Here is a 6,872-nt window from a genome sequence, read left to right on the forward strand (position 1 = left end):
GATTAATAAACAACATCATGATAAAGGGTGAAGAAATTGAAGTTGTCAAGGATTTCATTCTTCTTAAATCAACAGTCAATGCCCATGGAAGCAGCAGTCAAGAAATCAAGTGGCTTATTGCATTGAGAAAATCTACTGCAAAAGACCTTTTTAAAATTTTAAAAAGTAAAGATGTCATTTTGATGACTAAGGTGCACCTGGCCCAAGTCATGGTCTTTTTAATTGCTTCTTATTCACGTGAAAGTTGGACAACGAAATAGGAAGACCAAAGGAGAATTGACACATTTGAATTGTGGTGTTGGCAAAGAATATTGAATATACCATGAGCTGCCTGAAGAACGAACAAATGTGTTTTGGAGGAAGTATAGCAGTAATGCTCCTTCGAAGCGAAGATGATAAGACTTCCTCTTGCTTACTTTGAACATGTCATCAAGAGGGATCAATCACTGGAGAAATACATCATGTTGGTAGAGTGTCAGCGAAAAAGAGGGAGATCCTCAAGGACATTCTTTGACACAGTGACTGTAACAATGGGCTCAAACATAGCAATGATTGTGCGGGTGGTACAGGATTGGGCAATGTTTTGTTCTGTTATACGTAACGTCTCCATGAATCAGAGCTGACTAGATGGCACCTAACAACAACAATATCCTGCTCAACAACACCTTGGGAAAAAGGCAGATGATATTAACTCCCACTGTGTGATTACTTGAAGATTTTAGCTCATCTATCTTCAGTGGAAAGACTCATGTGGCACCTATCTGGAATGTTAGGAGTGTGTCAGTGGAAAGAGAGTTGGTGAAAGGGATAAGATATTAACTGCAATGCTTCCTTTTACTCTTGTAAGGGAAACAATGACAATAAACCACTAATGATTTTTCAGGTTTTTTCTTGACTTTAACACTGTGCTTTCTCTTCAGGTAAACTAAAAATAATGATTTTTTTTTTCCCTCAGGACAGTATAATTTTTGATCATTTTAAATGATAGATATTTTAATTAAAAGCAACATTTTATCATCATCATCATAGTTATCATCATTATTGTGAATGTTATCTGTCATTAGAAAGGTACATTAAGTTTCAGATTCCTTAAACATTATTAATAGTCACACTGGACGTTTATGAAACTTCTATAAAAATTAAAACTGTATTGAAAATATGTCAGCATTTTTCAGCATCCTTGTATGTTTTAGAACATTAATCTTTTGGATTCAGTGTTTAGGGACTGTGTGGACACACTTTATGTGATCATCAAGGAGTTATACTTTGTATAGACCTCTGCCTTTAAGTATGAGTAGAACCTGTAATGTGCTTCTAATCAATAGCACAGGCAAAGGTGATGGGCGTTCACTCCCTTGATTAGGTCACCTTTTAGAGGAAAGGTGATGGGAAAGTCACACCCATGATTTGGTTCTGTTATAGAAGACTGTCCCAGCAGTCTAGAGAGAAAGCAATTCTCTTCTGCTGGACAGGGAGATGTAAATCGCCATGCTGCGGAAAGGGCCACGTGTCAGGGAACTGGGAGTAGCCTTTAGGAGCTGAGGTCCTTATTTCTATAGCCACAAGGATTAGTACTTTGTCAACAACCAGTGAACCTGGAAGAGGAGGTGGAGCCTCAGATGAAATCATATCCCCTGCTAACAGCATGATCACAGTCTTTGGGACCCTTAGCAAAATGCCCAGTTGAACTGTGTCTGGAATCTTGACTCAATAGAAATGGTAAGATAATAAATGTGTGTTGATTTAAGCCACAGTGTTTTTGGTAATTTGCTATTCGACAATAGAAAACTAATGCAGGGACTACAGAGCACACAGTGTTTAATTTGTGTAGGAATCTTATGCTCTAGGAAAAGGGTTTTTTTTTTTTTTTCATATAAAATGAAGGCAATCATTTAGTAAATAGGTTTCTTACTGGATTTGTACTTGATGTGGGATTATATTTGATATACCTGATTTATAGAGAATGAGATTATCTCAGAAATTCACTCAGGGCCAACGATACCACCTTTATTATGACTCACTATTTTCTCCACATCCATCTTTTAGGGTGGCCATCATTATCCCTCTAATTTTATTTTTTTATTTTCTATTTTTGTCTAATTTTAGGCTCTTTGTCAAATATGTCCATATAAACATATAAAGAAATTGAGTATTATCTTGAGTACATAAATGTCAGGACTGATTCCATATTATTCAGAATATTTTCAAGGCAATAACTCCCTTTTATTTCTACCCTATAGGAGAGAAAACTATAGGCAATAAGAATTTTGGTCAATGGAAGCCAAAGCTTGAGAGCAATTAATATTGGGAAATGGAGAAAGACATTTTAATTCTCTTTTCCTTTTCCTGAGTATTGCTTGGACTCATCTTCCATTATCATAGCCCTGAAATGACTCTTGCATCTACCATCTGATATGGCTTTAACTACATATACCCAAATGTACTTCTCCTCTTCTGTTAATAACATCATATCCATTCACTTTCTTAGTTTAAAACTCTGGAATCCCCCTTAATTCCTCATTTTACCTAACTCCTCTCATCAAACCTGTCAGTGAGAACCTGTAGCTTTATCTCCATGTTCTATCAGTTTTCACCATCTCTTCTGTTACCACTTTAGTACAAACCACCACTATCTCTCACCTGGATACCTCTGATATCTTCCTAACTACTTTTTCTATATCCATACATGTTCATTTACAATCCATCCATCCTGTGGTTTCTAAAGTTATGTTTCAAAAATATAATTAAAATCTCACCACTCCCTTTTGAAAAATCATCCAATAGATTCCTGTTCTTAAAATAAAACATTAAGTCTTTCCCATGTCCTATGCTATGGCATTCCACACGAGCTGTTTCCTGTCCTTAAACTTCCAGTTGTGCCACTCTCTTTCTCACACATTTTACTATGTTCACATTGACTTTCTTTTCATTCCTCTAACACACTTCGTTCATTTCCCCCTCCAGCTCTTTGTACTTGCTCTCCTTCTGGCTCCATTCTTTCGAGTGGTAACTTCCTTCTCTTCAAACTCAATTTTACTCCTCAGAGAGTCTTCATTCACCACACTATGTAGTGTAGCCCCCCATTTATCACACCCATTAATCACACTGCACCACAAAATTCTGCTTATTTCTTTTGTGACATTTACCACTATTGAAAATCTTATTAATTTTTTTACTCATTTATTGTCAAGCTGTCCCTTTCTCTTGTCAGCTCTATAAAAAAGATGGGTTTTATCTCATTCACCTTGCTATGTGCAGCACATTGAACATTATCTGGCACATATAACAACTCAATAAACATTTGTTAATTGAATGAATGAATATACTCAATCAAATGCATCTAAAACACCTCCTCTAAAATGCAATCTAATCATATCGATATGTGCATAAAATATTACTGTGGCCCCCATTACTCGTAGGTTCACTCTTAACTTCAGATATACTGTCCCTCGTGATTTACCTTGTGTCTTCCACCCATCCTAAAACTCTAAATTTATTGAACTACTTGAAGTTTACTCAATATAAATCCAGCTGCATATACTTGCATGTTGCTCTCTTAATGAGAGACTGATTAAAGGGTCAACTGAGAATTTACCCGGTCCTCAGTCTATAGAGGCACAATACTTGAGGAATTTATGGAACACTTAGTTGTGGCTGACGTTTCTGATTTGCTCATATTCATTTTCTCTTTCATTGCCTCTGCTCTCCACAATTTTCTTCTATTACCTATGACTAACTGGATTAAAATAGTTGCTTCTTTTTATCAGGGATTTTTGGTTATTGCAAATGAAACTTGAGTAAAACCTTGGGACAAACATTGTCCAAATTAAATTCAGTCTGATATTCAAAGGGAAACACAATCTAGCAACCAAAATTAATCAAAAGTAACTCAATCCTTATTCTGTTCTTTAAAGAACTATCAAAGAGAGATATGGCCAGCAAACATCTAAAACTACTTCTCTCCATTACTTCATACTTAATACACTTCAGACTGGTGGCAACTGCTTTCTGCTGTCTAAAATTGACTGATCTGCTCTATATTAATTCTCATAATAGTAATAGTGATCACATAAAAAGTACTTACTATGTGTCATGCACTATTCTATCCTAACCACTTAACATATATATTATTTAAATATGAATATAATATGTATTGTATTTAAACCTTTACAATAATTCTACAGAGTAATTATTGTTATTATAAGATAATCAAGCAACAACTTATTGAGTACCATTTCTTTTTTGATTGTTGACATTTGGAATAAAAAGTAAATAACTCATGACTATAATGATCTTAAAACTTCACCTGAAAACATTATAAAAGAGAACATGTATACATATAATATTCATCCACTGCCACCATAATTTATAATAAAATACTGGATTCTATGGTACAGATACAAAGAAAGAGCTTTATTATGGCTGACTCTTCCTAGTATGCCTAGGCAAATATCTCTTTAAATTAGAACAGTGCCAGACATGCAATTCCTAATGACAACTTACCAACAGGTGATGAACCCAACTCAGACATGGGAGAAGACATTTGAGGCTGACATACTGGTTCCTATTCAGTTTCTGGCATTAACTTCTCATTTTAAATTAATTTCCAAAAGACACTAGCTGAAAATTTCTAGTATTATCACTCCCAGAAATTGACTAGCTTCTAAGCTGGGTTCAGCTACACCAATATATTGAGTCTCAGACATCCAAAGCAACACCATATGGCAACTAGGATGTTCTCTAGTCTTTACAAGATGGTTAGAAATGGGATATCTGGAGGAACAGGACAGATAGAGTAACACAATTAGACATTATAAATAAAAGCATTTGAAGTATCAGTGACTCATTAAATCTCAGAGAAATCTTTGTTGGAAACAGATTGGGTCTTTACGGGCTATATTATCCATATAATTCATTTAAATATTATATGGAAATGCATTATCTTGAAACTTACTAGAATAAATAATAGGATATTTATAAATGAGGATGCAATTCTGAAATATTAAACTTACCTTAATGCAATCATAATAATCTCTCAATTCTCCTTTAAATAACATCAAGCTTGATATTAGCAAAAATCATAAACTGTTACTGAAATTCTTCAGCAAAATCAAATGTAGGAATGCCCACATCAGAAAAGAAGCTTATGTGTTTCTCAAATACATGAATATTAAAGTCTTTGATAATCTGGTCATTTTTCATGAAAAAGGTTCTTGCAATTCTCTTTATCATAAGTTGGCAAAAATCAATATTGAAAACAAGAATAACTATGTTGTTAAAACGCAAAACCCATTGCTGTCAAGTTGATTCTGACTCATAGTGACCCTATAGGACACAGTAGAACTGCCCCATAGTTTGCAAGGCTATAAATCTTTACGGAAGCAGACTACCACATCTTTCTCTCATGAACTATGTTGTTAGAATTTAATAAAATGTGCTTCTTTAATCATATCACTCAAGAAAATTTATAAGAAAATTAATATCATCATCTTAATTTAGTCTTAAAATTGATTTACTAAAGCTAAATTAACACAAATATGTTAGTAACTAATCTTTTAGTAATAATAATAATTCTGTAATAATAACTCTGACTATAAGAATCAGTACCAACCTGGTTCGTATGACGCAAAGGTCAAATAAACCCCATTCTCCAACTTATCTGCCATCTCTGACATCAGACATTTCCCCCACAGCACTCTTTCTTTATTGGGTTTGATAATTCATTGGAACAGTTACAGAGAACTCATGGAAACAACATATAAGTGCAATAACAAGTTTAATAACAGAAAAGGATCTAAACAATGGGTATAAACATTAACAAAAATATTTAAAAGGCGAGGTCTGAGAAGGGTCCCAGTATGAAGCCTCAGTGTTTGAAAAGAGACCCACTTTTGTCTCAAAGGGGGCCCACTTACCCTTCCCAAAAACCAATGTTCATTCTCACCCATTAGAAAACTTTCAAACAGGAAACTCAAAATTCATTTGGTGCATTGGCTATTGATTGTTCTTCTGCTGGGGTTCAGTTTTTACACTCTGCTTCCACTGCCTGGGTCTGCTCATTGTCTCTGTTTCTTCTGGTAGCATTGCACACACTGCCTCTGTCACCAGAGCAGGTTTATTCGGTCTGGGAGAGTCATAGCAATGGCCTCGTGTCCAAAGGACTCCTTCCTCTCCTGGCTCTCCTTGATCAAGAAGCCTTATCTGAGGCTCCATGTTCTAGGAGTTTTATAGGCTAGTTATGTACTCCTTGTTAATTACAAGGTAGGTTCCCTAACCAATTCGGGTAAAGATCACACTAGACAGGGTTCTCTAGCCAATCTTGGTACAAGTCAACTATAGGGTGGGTCATAAACTGACCAATCACTTGCAAGCCACTTATGCAAATGTAAATAATTGGCAAGATTGTCACCTGACCAATCATTTTGAGAGAACCATAAATCCAGGGCAAAAAAGGCCATTAAATAAATCCAGTGCACTGCATCTTGCTTATAGAATAATCATTATTATAAAGCTAATTTTTTATTGCATGATTAAAATAGGGAATATAAGGAATATTGTTATTAATAAATATGAGTGGTCCTATATTGACTTACACGCTAAAAATAAAAAAAGTCCAAACTTCGTAAAGACACATGTGGAATGATAATAGACTAGAGTTTTAACAATTATCTTAAGTGTATGTTAATGCAGAAAATAGAGACCTGCAGCCACAGTGGTTAAGAGCTGGTCAGCTAACCAAAAAAGTTGGCAGTTCGAATTCACCAGCTGCTCCTTGGAAATCTTATGGGGCTGTTCTACTCTGTCCTATAGGGTCTCTATGAGTTGAAATCAACTGGATGGCAATGGGTTTGGTTTAGTGCAGAAAACAATTA

Source organism: Trichechus manatus, unplaced genomic scaffold (assembly GCF_000243295.1).
Source record: "Trichechus manatus latirostris isolate Lorelei unplaced genomic scaffold, TriManLat1.0 scaffold00298, whole genome shotgun sequence".
NCBI classification, from domain to species: Eukaryota; Metazoa; Chordata; class Mammalia; order Sirenia; family Trichechidae; genus Trichechus; species Trichechus manatus.